This window comes from Cajanus cajan, chromosome 3 (assembly GCF_000230855.2).
Source record: "Cajanus cajan strain Asha chromosome 3, NIPB_CcT2T_4, whole genome shotgun sequence".
Classification (NCBI taxonomy): Eukaryota; Viridiplantae; Streptophyta; class Magnoliopsida; order Fabales; family Fabaceae; genus Cajanus; species Cajanus cajan.
The window spans coordinates 79,215,508-79,232,830 of NC_138519.1; positions in this window are offsets into that span (position 1 = coordinate 79,215,508).

Consider the following 17,323-nt stretch of genomic DNA (forward strand, 5'->3'; position numbering starts at 1 on the left):
CCTTTATTTTTTTCAATGTTTTGGCATCATCAAAACTTTGTGCATATTTTCTTCCACAAGTGTCAAGTCAAATGTGTTTTTTTAGCGTTTTCTCTCATTTACACGTCTAGAAAGCACATTAAACTTAATGTTACAGATAATCTTAGTGTTCTTAAAAGTGCTTTTTCATAATAGTAAAATTAGTATTTTGAAAAATATTTTCTAAAATTGTTTTTAACATACTTTTAGAAAGTACTTTCAAACACTAAATTTACTGTTTTTTAAAGTATTTTCAAAAAATTAATTTTACTATTCTGAAGAAAAAAAATTCAGAATACTCAAATTAGTATTCTTAAAAGTATTTTCCAAAAGTAAGTTATTTTATATAATTTTGGAAAGTTCTCTTTGAAACAGATAATTTATTGTTCTAAAAAGTACTTTTTTAAAGTATAAAAAAAATTGAAAAATTATTTTCTAAAATACTAAATTTAATATTAAGATTTCTAAAACTGTGAAAGGGTAGAATATTCAAAGAAAATATGCGCATTTAGCTTAATATCTTTGAAACTATCAAGGAAGTGGCATGTGTTTACAACGTCATTGTACATCAGCTTTTACAGTCTAAGTGTATATGAAAATTGAAAGAGGTGAAGGAAAAGAGAGTAATATGAAAACTGAAATAATTAAAATTATTTACTATAATGGGTGAGAAATGAAAAAAGTAAGGGAGTGCATATAACACCTGAGAAAGAGAAGAAAGGTGTGTGAAAAAGAGAAAAAAGTGTTCTATTGAAAGTTAGAAGGATAAAATTAATAGATTAAATAATAACAAAATTAAGGATATTATAAGATTTTTTTTATATAAAAAGGAGATATACTTATAAAAATAAATAAATAAATAAAAAAAGTGTATAAATCACGAGCCTTTTATTTTTATTCATAAGAGGGCATTGGCACAAACTAAAAACGTCTTAAAAAAAACTACACGCAAATGACTTGCAATGATGTGATTCATAATAGTTAGAGTTTATTTGAGTATAAAGACTTTTAAGAATTTCTTTGCAAGATATACTTTTCATCTTTAAGTAGAAAAGTCATGTTAAATTATACTTAAATATACTCTTATTTAACTTAAATAATATTTTCTTTAATAGATGATACAAGTGATCTATACCAACAAAAAAAAAAGGTGAATTTATTTTTTAAAAATTAAATAAAAATGTTGGTAGTATATGCATTTAGTACACATGGTATTATTTCACATTTTCTTCGTAAAAATTTATAAATTTAATCTATTTAATAAAAAAATAATTTAAAGGTTAAATTGTAAAATAAATAAATAAATAAATATGTAATTTTATTTAAAATGATTATTATTAATATATTTATTATTTACTATTATTGGTATTTTTTACTGTAGCAGTATTTATTAGTAGAATTTATATTTATTCATCATTACTACTTTATTTTACTTTTAATTATTGTTTCGGAGAGGGACCCACAAGGGAAATAAGTTTGAAAATTGTCACTACCTTGCCCGAGTTTATACATCTATACCACCTACATATAGAGGAGATTTATTATTTTGGTGTACACATTATTATTAAAAACTTTAACCTTTAAAAAATTATACAACAGTAATTAATAAAAATAAAAAAAAAATTAATTTTTTTTAAATCTCTTAATAACCATCCACTATATCTACTAACTTTTATGTATTCAAAGAAAAGCATGAAGTATCTTTCACCCACTAATATATAAATATATGAGGAAGGTTTAAACGATATCGGTATAATTTTTATTAAATGTTATACTGCTCAATAAATTTATATTAAATGTGATTTTAAAAATCTAATCGTTAGATTAAAAATTCATATCTCTTAGATCATATATGTCAAATTTTGTTAAAATTGAACAACAACTTGAAGGTAATCAAAGTGTTCATATTTTAATATATTTTGAAATGTATATATTACGTCAATTTTGTTTTATGAGAATGAATTATCAAATCATCTTAAATTAATACAAAATTAGACATATATGATCTAAGAGATATGAACTTTTAATCTAACGGTTAGATTTTTAAAATCCACATTTAATATAAAATTATTGAGCGGTGTAACACTTAGTAAAAGTTACACCAGTATCGTTTGAACACACACACACATATATATATATATATATATATATATATAAGAAAGTTGTGTAACAAAGTCATTTGCGATTGTGTGAAGAATTAATTTAAGGCTAAGTATCCATAAATGATCACTCATACTACTCTTCAATTCTCATATACCAAGAACAATTTATAAAACTTTTTTTTTTCCCACTTCTTTGCCCTCCTCTTACATTTCTTATTTACCAAAAACAACTTCAAAGTAACTTGAACCCAACACAAAATAATTATATTATAACATTTATAAAATTTAAAATATCAATTTCATTTTTCACACCTATATAACAAGTTTAAATGTCTAACAATATGTAAAGTGTAAAAAAAAAATTACAATGTCAACCAATAAAAAATTATTATTTATACAATTTTTTTAGATAATTATTATAAAAGTTAATAAAATCGTCATACATGATGACTTGTGATTGGATGATACTATTTTTTATTTCTAATACATATAAGTTTAGGTGAGTAAATTGAGTCTAAGGCTCACTAAAATATAACAAATCTCAAAATTCTTTGACTGTTTAGAGAGTTATTTATATATTATTTATTAACAATGTCCTTACATTAGCAAAGAAAATCAAACCCAATTTCTTTTGAATATTAGTTTGTTTTTTAACAACAAACTTACCATATATCCTTCTCACAATGTTATTCTATGAATTTTTTATATATAAAAAAATACTAAAAGTTGTTAACAATTTTATTCTTTAATTAAAGAACCAAGATTAAATTTTGCAACCTAAATAAGAGTTATAACTTCTAAATATATATGATCTGTCATAACCTTTATGTTAACGACGTGATAACAACTAAAACTAAGAGTTATAAATCTACGTGGAATTTTTTTCCCAAAATGTATTAGAGACTTCAACACATACTTCTTTTACAAAATCATTTTCTATTTCTTCAAATTGTTTTATCATTGACAGATATTTTTATTATTCTTCGATTCTATCCTTTTATATTCTATTTCTTATTGTAAATGCATTATTTAGTTACTTTTATTTTATTTTATTTTTTTATAAAATTTTCTTCACTCACATCTTTTACACTTAAAATGTCCTTTTGTTCTATAGGTTTTATAAATTTAAAAATAAGGTCACTAGTTTTTATTTCTTCATCAGAAACATCAAAAAAAAAATATTTGTGTTAAAAATAGCTCCCCAATATCATTTATTCACCTGTATCGGGAGTTAATATGAAGGTATTTCTAAAACATTTTTCCTTTTTAAAACATTTCTTCTTTTAAAATTATTAACTTCCTTTTGTAAGTCTAACATATTGTTTATTATTTCTTATACTAGTTGTCTTTAACATGCTAGAGAAATCATATCTTTCAAATTTATCATTTTTTGAAGATTTTTTTTCTTCTAAAAGAATATTTTAATCTTTCTTTTTTATTAGTTATTTTATTGACCATTTCCAAGGTTAATTTAGTTTCATATTTTATCATATTTATTTTATAAGAACATGCACAATTTTCAAAATCTTAATTACATTATTTTTCATTAGAACTATTTTCTTAATTTATCTAAACTATTTCTTCTTCATATTTGCTTTTAGAGTTAAATGTTTTGTATAGTAATAATTTAGAATTTTGATCTTTTAATTCCTGACTCATACTTAAATTATTTATTTTCTTTAGTCTCTATATTTTTTTAATATGTCCGTATCTTTCACATTTATAACAAACTATCTTAGATTTTCTTTTATTATTATCTCTTTGAGTCGAAACACTATTTGTTTAAAAGGCTTTTTCTTTTTAAAATTTCTAAAAAAGGTGTTTTGGAAATTTATTTATAAAGTTTTTTCCTTTTAATGATTTTTCTTTTAACATGAGATGGGGAGTTAATTTTTCATATCTATATACAACAAAAAAATTACCTAATTATCTTATTTCACTTTCACTATTATTTTTTTATCTGATTTTCTAACTTCATGATGTTACATAATTATAGTGTTTTATTTTTAGTGGTGAAAATAATTTTTCCATATTTTAATTCATGTAAATAACTATTAGGATAATTTTAGGCTATTTTTTCTCTTACTTTATTAGCAAAAATACGAGGGAGGGCTGCCAATAACCTTTCTTTCCAAAAAGTTTCTTTACTATTTGCCCTAGTAAGTACCATTATCATGGAATCATCGATGCATCGCCTAAAGTCTCCTAAGGTATGACATCTTAAATTATGTTACAGATTTTGAAACTTTATTCATCAAATGTGTTGGAATCTCCCATAAAATTATGAATTATTGATATTATTAAAGTTTCAACCATCATAGATATTTGTTGCTCGTTTTTTGTTTTTACACTAGTTGTTATAAAATAATTTTGTTTTGGGGTTAAATAATTACCCCAGCATCCTTTAAATGCTCTAGTAAATCCAATTATTAGTAAATTAACATTTTATTCCTTTGAATTTTTAATTCTATAAGATGAGACAATCATAGTCATTTCATTAGTTTTTCTAGTTAATGGTTGCCATTATGTAATTATATTTTCAAAAGCATAAGGACTTTATAAATTACATTCTTCAAATTGAATATTAGGCATAATATCTCTTTTATAAAAATTTATAGAGATTAGTTTATTTAAAAGGGTTTGAAAATATTTTAATTACAATTTTAATATTCCATTTTGAGTTCGATCTTCAAAATTCTCAAAGTTTTCTCATAATTCTTTAAGTATTTCTTGAATAGAATTTACTTTGTTTATTTTTATTTGATTTTTTTTATTGATTTCATCCAATAAAATATCTTATTCATTTCCTAATTTGAATTCTTTATATTCCTTATTTGTAAACCTTGTAGATTTTATTAAAAATCTTGTTAGATATTATTTAAAAGGTCCTTTTATACTTAATCTTGAATGAACTACTTCATTTATTACTTGATGTAATAATTGATTAGTATAATTGAATTAACTATGAATATTTTAAATATCTTTAATTAGTATTTTGGCATTCGTGTCTCTCGTCACCTATCATTTTAAAAAGAGAGGTTACTACTTTTTTTTATTTTGTATATTAGGGAATTTAACTTCTTATAAAGGAGGAATTTTTCCTATTTTATCTCCATCATAAGTTTTCCTTTTTTTTTATACAGATTTTAAAACATTTATTTGTAACTTAAACAATTTACTTCAAACCATTTAAAATATGGAATATTTTCTTATGTCCTTTCTAATTCAAAGTAGTAATCTTATCTATATTTTTTAAGTTCTTCTTGACTAAATGATTCAAAGAACCAATTTTTTTTCTCTTTTTTTCTTTTTACATCTAAAAATCCCTACCTTGATAAAATCCTTATTTATTTCAAAACCTTTCATGACATTTATTGCATTGTCATCTATTTGGTGTATTTTTTACTGTGTAGGAGATTTATGTGTATCGGTTGGAGAATTACAAGTATTCATAGTTTCATATTCATATTCTGGTATTGTAATGAATAGCTTAATTCCTTTTAATTGAATATTTTTAGGTATTTTGAAGCTATATCTATCAAGAGATCTTCTAACTAGAGATGATAATGAGACTATTGGACTTCTGAATGACATAGATCCTTAGTGGAGTAAAGGTTATTTCATTATTCCTAATTTATAATTAATTATGTCTTTTACTATGATAGACTTTGGTGGTTCAAGGGTTAGGAGGTCTTTGAGTCTCCATCTTAACAACTTGTTATTTCATCACGTTTTTATGTTTTTAGGGATTGTTGCATTTACCTTTTATAGATTTATTAATAGTAATGTAGCTTCATCTTTTGTGGACATTAAAATGCTCCAAGAGCTAATTGGGTTTTACTTTATAATATATTCTATATACTATAATAATTGAAAATGAATTTTGATTTCATCCATCTTCTAACATTTTCATGTCTAACATGATATTATTAGAAGTGTTATGGAAACTTTTAATGATTATTGAATAATTTGGGTAATTATTAATATATATTGGTCCTTGATGTAAATTAGTTTCAAACATTGCTAAAATTTAATTTTCAAGTTTCAAGTTTTACAAGCCTATTATCTTTTAAAGCTACAAATATAGGGGTATGTGCTCCCAACGTGAATAAGGATTTTATGGCTACTAGGATAAATCCTATGTGAAGCTATCTATAGTTTTTAATGTGTTCAACAATTGTGTGTTTAAAAATTAGTGGTATTGTTTTTTGGCTTCATGTTAATTCAACTTCTTTTTCTATTGTTTAATTATGTATTTGACTTTAAAAACATCATTCCATGAAGTTTTGTATATAGCTGATATTTTTAACTTAGGAAGAAACCATTTAGAGATTTCATGTTCTATTTTCGGAATTATTAATTCATGTTGAGTTATGCTTGAATTAACTTCTTATTATTATTCAAAAATTAAGTTTTCTCATCACTTTTTATTTCCTTTAGATAGCATTTTTATTAATTTAGACATCTTAGGTCAATGACTTATATCTATTGGAATCACCACATGATTTACTGTTATTCTTTTGACTTACAACCTACAACGGTCCATTAACGCTAGGATAAACTATTTCATAAATGAATTTGATTAACTTAAATGTTTTTTTAAGAAAATATTAGTTTTCAAAAATACATAGTTTATTCAATAGTAAAAAACTTTTCAATTTTCTTATTTCTTCCTCGAAATTACGAATATAATTTAAAATCATAAAAATATCTCTATAACCTTGTTTATTAATACGATAACATTATTGTTGAATAGAATTATTTTATTCCTCGATTAACCACTTAATTTGTTAGTCAATTTCAACTCCATATATAATTTATTGGTTAAGATATAATTAATGAAATATCACAAAACTGACAATAAATAAACAGGGGAAGAGAAGTATAAGGCTTTGTTTGGATTTGAGGATGGAAAATGGGGAGTGGAAAAAGAGGGATTTGAAGGGAAAGTGAGTGGAAAGTAAGGTTGTTTGGATTAATACTTTGTTTGGATTTGAGGATGGAAAAGAGGGAGTGGAAAAGGAGGGATTTGAAGGGAAAGTTAGTGGAAAGTGAGGTTGTTTGGATTAAGAGAAAATGAGTGGAAAGTGTAGAGAAAATTTGTGAAAATTTGTGAGTAAATTGATTAATGTGATAGATAAAAATAAATTTTTTAATTGATAATTGTGTAAGATTACTATTTTGCCCTTAGGTTAAAAAAAAGTTTATAATTATTATAGTTAAAAGATAAATATATAAATTTTAATTAAAAAAATTATAAAATATTAATTAAAAATAATTTAATTTAAATATTTACTTTAAATTTAATGATAGATAAAAATTAAAAATTTAATAGATGAATATATAATTTATACTTGTACCCTTGAATTAAAAATGAGTATAATATTATTTATTGTAAATAATAATAATTACAATAAAATTATATTAATAGGTATAATTTTTAAAAAAAATAATAAATAATGATAAGAATAATAATAAATATTAAAAAAATAATAAGAATCATAATAAATAATAATGATACTAATTATAATAAATAATATTAATATTAATAAAAATGAAAAGTATTATTATTTTAATTTTATAAACATGTATTATTATTTTTTTATATTTTTGCATGTTAATATTTAAATAATATAATTTTTTTAATATAAAAAAATTGTACAATAAACCTTAAAAATAAATAAATAAACTTTAATATATATAAAAATGAGAAGATAGAAATAATTATATTTAATTTAAATATTATATATTAAATATTAATATTTTTATATATATATATATATATAGCATAATCAATTATGCTATATATATATATATATATAATATATAACAATCGATTATATATATAACATAATCGATTATGTTATATATCGATTATGCAAGGTTACATAATCGATTATGGCCTTATATAATCGATTATGTTTCAACATAATCGATTATGCAAAGTCATAATCGATTATGTACCATTGCATAATCGATTATGTTTCTTTCGTATATGCTTCTTTCACTGCATGGTATACTATGCATGTATGTGAAGGAGTATTTTTGGGTTTTCATAAATTCTACGTGGCTTTCTTCCTCTTTCTTCGCTTTTGTGCGAGGACGCAAATCATACTTCTTCTTCCTTTTCTTCGCTTTTCCGTCGTCGTAAATCACTGGAAACGAACAACAAGTTTCTTCGCCTTTCTTTGCTCATGAACAGTAAATCCCTGGAAACAAACACTACCTAAGGGAAAGTGAGTGGAAAGTGTAGAAAAAGTTTGTGAATGAATTGATTGATGTGATAGATAAAAATAAATTTTTTAATTGATAATTGTGAAAGATTACTATTTTGCCCTTAGGTTAAAAAAAGTTTATAATTATTATAATTAAAAGATAAATATATAAATTTTAACTAAAAAAATTATAAAAAATTAATTTAAAAATAAATTAATTTAAATATTTGCTTTAAATTTAATGATAGATAAAAAATAAAAATTTAAGAGATTAATATATAATTTACACTTTTACCCTTGAATAAAAAATGAGTATAATATTATTTATTGTAATTAATAATAATTACAATAAAATTATATTAATAGGGTTTATTTATAAAAAAAATAATAAATAATGATAAGAATAATAACAAATATTAGAAAAATAATAAAAATCATAATAAATAATAATGATACTAATTATAATAAATAATAATATTAATATTAATAAAAATAAAAACAATAATATTTATAATAATAAATAATAATAACAAAATATATTATGATAATTATATTTTGTAACATTATTTTATTAATTTTTATGAAAGTGTTATTATTTTAATTTTATAAACATGTATTACTTTATTTTTTTTATATTTCCACTTTTTGATGTTAGTATTTAAATAATAGAAATTTGTTAATATAAAAAAAATGTACAATAAATTTTTTGAAAGTTAATTAATAAATTAAAAAAATTGATAAATCATTAACATAAATTACAATGAAATGAAGATACATTTATTAATTGTACAAGTTAATTTTTACCAATTAAAAAATTAACAAATTTTTAACATTATAAAGTAGATGGGTAATAACATATTTGTAAAATGGAACAGAAAATATAATTCAATCATCAATTAAGTAAACAATAATTAAATATGACATAAAATAATAGAAATGAAAAATGTTGCAACTAAATAAAACATATTTAAATTACAATAATAAAAAAGAAAATAAAATAACGTAGTTTATTCAAATGAATGCTGAAAGTCATCAAATTTTTGTTCGAGGTCATCAAGCCTGTTATGTACTCGATCGAAACCTCTGTTAACATTGATGGTCAAATTATTTAATCCTTCTTGTAACCCTTGAATGCCAGTCCATATTTGGGAAAGCATTTGACCATTATACTGGACTGGAGGTTGTTGTGTGATGTCGGCAGACTGACCATGGTCCTCAGGCATTGCATGGTCTTCATCTTCAACATTTTGGCCATGATGATGATTATCCATGCCATGTATCCATACCCCGTTGACATTCACGACATTTAATTTTTTCAAGGTATTTTTATTAAAAAAATGTGCCCACCCTAATTCGACTACAACATCAATTGATAAGTCTACGCCATAAGCAGCCAAAATGTGTGAAATTAAAATGAGGTATGTAAGAGGCATCCCATTGTCCTTGCATTTGACCATGTGTTGCATGATATAATGGGGCCAATTGATCAAAATGTTATTCTTTAAGGCCCATAACAGAAAAATGTCTTCCTGCAAGAGTTGGGAAAAGTTACTTGATCTGGGAGCCAATATATGGACGTAGACATAATGTAGGAGTCTGTCGTTAATGTTAAGACTTCCTACATTTCTGACATTTCGGCCCTGCAACTCTGGTCTAATCATAGATGTGAGTGCTATGTGACGGTCGAATTGCATCTCCTCTGGGATGTTTGGAAATGCTAATTTGTGCCCCTGATACTTCAAACCAACCAGAGATAACCAATCAGATGGTTTTATTTTTATCTTTGTTTTGTTGACGTCACTATAGAGGAAACCAGCTTCAGATACTCTCAAGTTGGAATAGAAGACCTTAATAAGATCTTCAAAGAAATCACATTTGAGAGCCACAAAATGCTGCAAACCTTGATATTCTAAATGGTGGTGAAAATACAGCCCTGATGTGGCAAAGTAACTAAAGTCCATAACCTTTGGATGAAGGACTATCCTGTGATAAAACTCCTTGCCATATTTAATCATCTGATCACGCTGGCTGAAAAAACGTGTCTGATTTAGGACTTCTTCAATTTGTGGTAATCTAGGACCAACTGCTCTGTCCGAGGTGGCAGGAGTTTTTCCTTTGCTTTCTTTTGAACTTCTTTTTCTTGAACCGGATGCCATACCTGAAAATTATATATAAAATAACCAATAACAAATATGAGGTTAAACATAAGACATATTCCATAAAACATAATTGCAAGTAATAACATTAAAATGTATCTTTGACCATTAATAAATACTTTTATAACATTGTGCTCAAGTTTACAATGTTTAAACCATTAGTAAAACATTACATATAATGCATAAAAAAATACAATAACTACGAATCACAAATCAACCACTTTGACCCATGAACTTTAACAATTGGTTGAGGCGGAGATGTGGGGGTAAGCCAAAAAGTCGCCTAACATGTGATGGATTGTTACACAAAAAATCATAACACTGAACCATAACTTGTTCGTCTTGTAAGTTCATAGCGACTAACATGTCCCAAATATTTGATTCTGAATATTGAACTATTGATGTTTGCCTCAAGATATTAACTTGCTCATTAATATTTAATTTATATATATATAATATTAATATTTAATATAATTATTTAAGGTATTATATATTAAATATTATATATATATATATATATATATATACGGATTAATAACAAATTAATGTGCCCAGAACGGGTCCGGAACGGGCCGTTCTGGACGCATTTTGCATGGCTCTTTGACATACCCAGAACGGCCCGTTCTCATACCAGAACGTGCCGTATTATGGGGTTGAAATTTATCCACAAAGCCCAAAAGTGGAACGGCCCGTTCTGATTTCGCATATTTCTCATAAAATGCATTTTGGAACGGGCCGTTCTGGGGCCGTTCTGGGTTTCACTGTCAGCGAAAATACCCTGCATCATCGATTATGCTTGGCACATAATCGATTATGGCCTTGCATAATCGATTATGCCTCACCCATAATCGATTATGGAAGACCATAATCGATTATGTAGCCAACCATAATCGATTATGTAGCCAACCATAATCGATTATGCTCCTTCATATATATCAAATGACATCAAACTAACCTTCAATGGAGGAGCTCCTTCCACAATCACTCACCACCAACACCCACCAGCCACCACCAGCCACCACCAGCCACCACCAGCCACGCACCAGCCACGCACCAGCCCGTGAAGAACGTGAGCAACACCAACCGAAATTCTGTCCAGAATACCACAAAGAGAGCTTCCTCTTATATTATTATTTCAAACGCAACGACAAAGCTCCTTCAATAATCCCAGTCAACAATGGTAGAGATTCCTGCCAGTATACATGCATGAGACAAGGACGGTCCGTGAAATGGCAGAGATTCCTCTGCTGCATGGCACATGCATGGGAGGGGCATTTTCGGATTTTCACAAATCCTACGTGTCTTTCACCTCCTTTCTTCCCTTTTGTGCGAGGAGAGCAACAGTATTTCTCCTCGTTTTTTTTCGCCTTTCCTTCGTTCCAAATCAAGGGAAACAAATGGATACTTTCCACGCCTTTCTTTGCTCGTGAACAGTACTTTCCCCAAAACAAACACTACCTAAGAGATTGGAAAAACGGAAGGAAATTAATATTAATATGTAATTGTTATTGTTGTTCATTTAATTAAAGAATATAATAAAGAAAAAGTAATGACTGCTGGTACGGTGCAGGTCCCAATCATTGCGCGATTAACAGCAAATGCTTACGGGGCGCAAGTGCGAATAACATGACCTACTTTCATTTTTTGCATCATAAACTAACCTCATGATTTGCCAATTGCTGTTACAGCTGGTGCAAATAATATATATGCTACTTCTAGTTCTAACAATAATAATAAGGTTTGAACATGGTTGCAGCTTCATACCTTGTCTTTAACTTCAGCTCCCACCTCTTGCAGCTTACAGCTTATAGCTTATGATATAAGACTATTCTCGTAAGTCTTTATCCAAGGATTCTTCCACTGTGTAAGAGAGTGAGAGAGAAAATATACTTTTGCCAACTAAGCACAAAACAACCGGACATAATTGACATGAACCACTTTTAACTTTTTTCGGCTGTTGCCTATGGCTTAGCTCAGCTCAAATCAAAACCATGTGGGAATATATGTAATGTAACCAACAATAATTGGAATTTGGTTCTCGTTAATTATTGCCTCTAAATAAACAATCTAATTGCACATATTTCTTATGCAAAATTCAATTGTGAGTACGGATCAATATTTTGTAAATATGGTTTTCGGTAGATTTAATTTTATAAAATTAAGTTTCATTAAACATGAGTTTGAAGTGAGGTTGTTTTGATGAAAGTATTATTATTTGTAAATGGTTAAAAAAATCACTTTTAAATACAAAATTTATTAGTTAAAACATGTATGTATATAAAAATCAATATTATAATATCAAAGTATAGAAATATTTGGGTAATACTTGTATAATTGATTTTTTTATATCATAAAAACACTCAACTGTTACTTTTTTTTCTTCTCCCGTATAAAATCAACAAGAGTAAATGGTCAAATCAGTTTATGAAATTATATATTATTTTTAATTTAGTTTTATAATTATAATAAAATTCAAAAGAAGTTTTTGAAAATATAATTTTACACTTATTTAAGTTACTTCATTAAATAATTTTCATTTTTTTAATTGGAAGTGTTTACATGACACAATTGTACCATATACATGGTACATATATAGAGTAACACGTATCACATGAGTGTGTTATATGACATATATATTCCACGTGACATACGAGTATAAAACACAATATCATTTTAATCTTTAAAATTATAATATTGTATTATTTTAGCCTTCAAAATTATAATTTAATGTCACTTTGGTCCCTGAAATTTTAACTTAATGTTACTTTAGTCCATAAATATTATCATAGTTTTGTTTTAATCAAGTAATTATGATATTAAGTTATAACTTCAGGACTAAAGTGACATAATGTTACAATTTCAAGAATTACAATGATATTGTGTTTTATAGTCATATACTACATGAAACATATAAGTCACATGACACACTTACGGAACATGTGTTACTTCAAATATATATCACGTGTATGTCACATGACACTATTGTGTCACGTAAACACTTTCATTTAAAAAATAAATTTATATAACAAAAGAACTTAGATTAGTGACTTATTATATTTATAGACTTTTTTTTAATTTCACTATAATTAATGACTAAATCGAGAGCGGTATATACATTTAAGGACTAATTTGATCATTTCCTCAAATAATAACGGCGCTAATGATTTTCTTTGAACATATTTAATAAAAGTTATTTAATAAAATATTATTTTGAGTATGTTGCATATAATTTTTAAGTTGTTTAAAATTAGAAAAAAAATACTTCTATATATAATCATTCAACGTGATTTGTTAACATTCGTGTACACATAAAGAATTTTTTTTTGAGATGTTAAAAAAGGGATAGAAAAATTTGTGAACTAAACAATTTTTAACGAAAACTTTCATTAAAGTGAGAGTTAAATGAGATACTTAAAATTGAAGTAACATATATAAATTCATGTAAGAAGATAAAGTAGACTGCTCATTTGAAAAAATATTAGAAATTTTCTAAACATGTAATAAAATGTCAAATCATGATACTGTGTTAAATATTTTTTTTTTGTTTTTTTAATATATTTAATCTTTCATTTTCATTTTTAAATTTAATTTAAATATTTTTGAAATAATTATCAATAATTAAAATAATTTTGTATTACAATATAAATCATTTATCATCAAATTAAAATATAAAATATTATAAAATATTTATTTATTACAAAATTTAATTATAATATAAATGTTTACATGTAAAAAAGTATTTATTTATTATAATTTTGTTATATAAAGTAAAAACTTATCCTATACATTATATAAAATAAAATCTTAGGGGGGTGTATTGGTTTAGGATTTCGTAGGATTTTAAAAGACTTTTTTTGAGTAAAAAAGTCCATTGGTATTCAATCAGGATTTTATGTCACTTAAAAACAATCCAGTGGTATTCAATCTGGATTTTTAGGATTTTTTAAAAGAGTCCATTAAAATCCACTGGTATTCATTTGAGATTTTTTACAACTTAAAAACAATCCATTGGTATTCAAAAATTTAAGGATTTTAAAGGATTGTTGTGTGAGAGGGATTTTGAAAGACTTTCTAGTGTTATCTATAAATACCAGATTCATAAAACAATCCCATCCAAACCCATCGGATTTTGAAGGATTGTTTGAAATGATTTTTCAAGTGTTTTAAGAATTTTCAAGTGAGTTTTTCATCTTTTTTTTTCTATGCTCCTGTCTTCTCCATTTTTTCTTTACTAATAATACTACACTATTGTTCATTGCTCATATATAATACTATTCTCATACCATTCTCCTATTTTGTGAAACTCTAATATGTAAATGATAGTGTCATTGACTTGTTTTATTTTTCTGTTCGTTCTCTTTAATTGACTTACTTTATTTTATTCTATGTAGTTGAATTTGTTCCTTTATATAACACAAAAAAATACTTGAAATTTTAACTTTTAAGTGGTAATTTTTTTTATGACACACGTTAAGAAAAGAAAAAGGTGAAAGATGAAATTGATATCATAATCTCAACAATATATATATATATATATATATATATATATATATATATATATATAAAAGATGAATTTGTTAGGGTTTTTGTGAGTAGAATGAGATAAAAATGGATCTTAGTAGGGGGAAGAACCCTCTTAGCATAAAAATTGCGAATTCTCTCTTTCCCTTGAATTTGTTACTCTTATCCCTCCTCCTTTTATGACTCAACAATTATTTTATTTTTTTTACTATGAATTTTTCTTTTTTATTTTTATATTATGAAATTAAGATTTTTTATATTTTAAAAAAAGAAAATTAACATAAGACATTGCAATATCTAATTTTTTAGGGTTTAGGATTTATGCCTTCATTAACTTATTTTTTAAAAAAGAAAATATTGTTAAAATATTTGTTAGAATAATTTATATTTATAAATATCGTTAAAAATTATCATATATATATATATATATTATCTATATCTAAATACTTCTGTTTATATAAAAAAAATTATATATCTAAATATTTTTTCAGTATCGAATATACTAATTTTTTTATATAAAAAATTATCTTATGTTTCTATATTTTCGTTTTTACATTTTTTTTTTATAATAACTGAGGTATTTGATCCATTTGGATAGCAAAAATATATTCGATCTTGTATGTTGGTGTGCTTCTAAAAATAATAATATAATTTTATTGATTTTGTCTATTATCCGTAATTATTTATATAACTATTTTTTAACATATATTGTTTTAGTAATTCAAATGGGAGATTCACAAGGAAATAATAAAGAAAAATGAAAAGAGAAAGAAAACTATGAAGCTTGGATTAAGGATGATTCCGATGAATTGTTACAATTGATAGTGGATGTTATAAAAAGAGGATAGAATATTATAGAGAATTATTATTATTATTTATCTAGACATTATTTTTTTTATTTATTATTTTTATCTTTGACTCTTTTTAAATTTGAATGTATAATTTTTTTTAAATCTTATCAAATGTCAAAACTCCACAAAATCCCACAGAATCCATTAAAATCCTAATTTAAAAGTCTTGCAGAATCAATTAAAATCCTGATTTTAAGTCTTGTAGAATCTTGCAAAATCTTAAAAGTCATGAAAATCCTGCAAAGTCTTTTAAAATCCGCAGGATTTTTTTTAACTAAAAAGTCCTTTAAAATCCTAATCCAATACACCCCCCTTAGTTATTCTAATTTCCATAAAGAGAGGATACAAAGGATAAATGATAACATCTTAGTTAAAAGCACACGTGAAATTCAATTTAAAATTATTTGTTTAACTTTAAATAAGAAAATAGTATTGAATTTTATGGTTATGTATTATTAATATAATTTTTTATACTTTAAATTAATTAAAAATTATTATTAATATGACTTTTCAAATAATTATTGAAAAATAATAAATTTATTACATATATGATAATTTGTTATTAGCTGACTAGATTATCTAACATTCACAATACATTACCGTTAAACCAATACTAATATTTACACGAAGTCTATAGTAAAAATAATGTTTGAACCGGTATAATTATTGATTTCATAAACATATGGTCAATTGGTCATTGTTCAATAAAATACTCAAGTGCCTGTCAAAAAAAAAAAAAAAAAACTCAAGTGCTTCGGTGTCGTTAATGTTAAAACCTTAGTTGAAGCATAAAATGTTTAATTGAATTGGTTGGTTCACGTATTTAAAAAGAATTTCTGAGCTAGGCATTATTTATTATATACCATAATTCCTTCACCGGTTTAAATTTGCAAATTATGCAAGCCATGTTAAAAATATAAGAGTAGATAGATATTATCAAAGAACCATCATATTAAAACACGCGCGATATGCAGAATAATATGTAGAAATCTAATTTAAGTTTTTTTTTTCTCGTCTATGGAATAGTCTCCGCCGATAACAATGATTAATCTTCTCGTTACATTAAAGGTATCTCAAAAGATAAGATAGCTGGTCCCAAGATTTAACACGACTGCATATATAAGACAAGATTCAAACTTCTGATCCTGCTTAAACGTTGATCAACCCCACTGCTGAAAATCTAATTTGTCTTAAAAAAATATTATTTTAATTTTTTAATATTAATATTAGTCATATTCTTTCTTTATACCTAATGTTAATTTTTATAATTAAGATGAAAATAATTCTTTTACATAAAGTAAAAAAAAAAAAATGAAATGAAATAGAAAGCAAAAATTGGTCCATGCGATAAATGAAGAGAATTACTTGCACGTGATTCCAAACCGGTGGCTGAAGCGAATGTTGAGCTTGAGCCTAGCCGTTATTAAAATAATAGGAGGCGAGGCTGTGAGCTGTGAGCT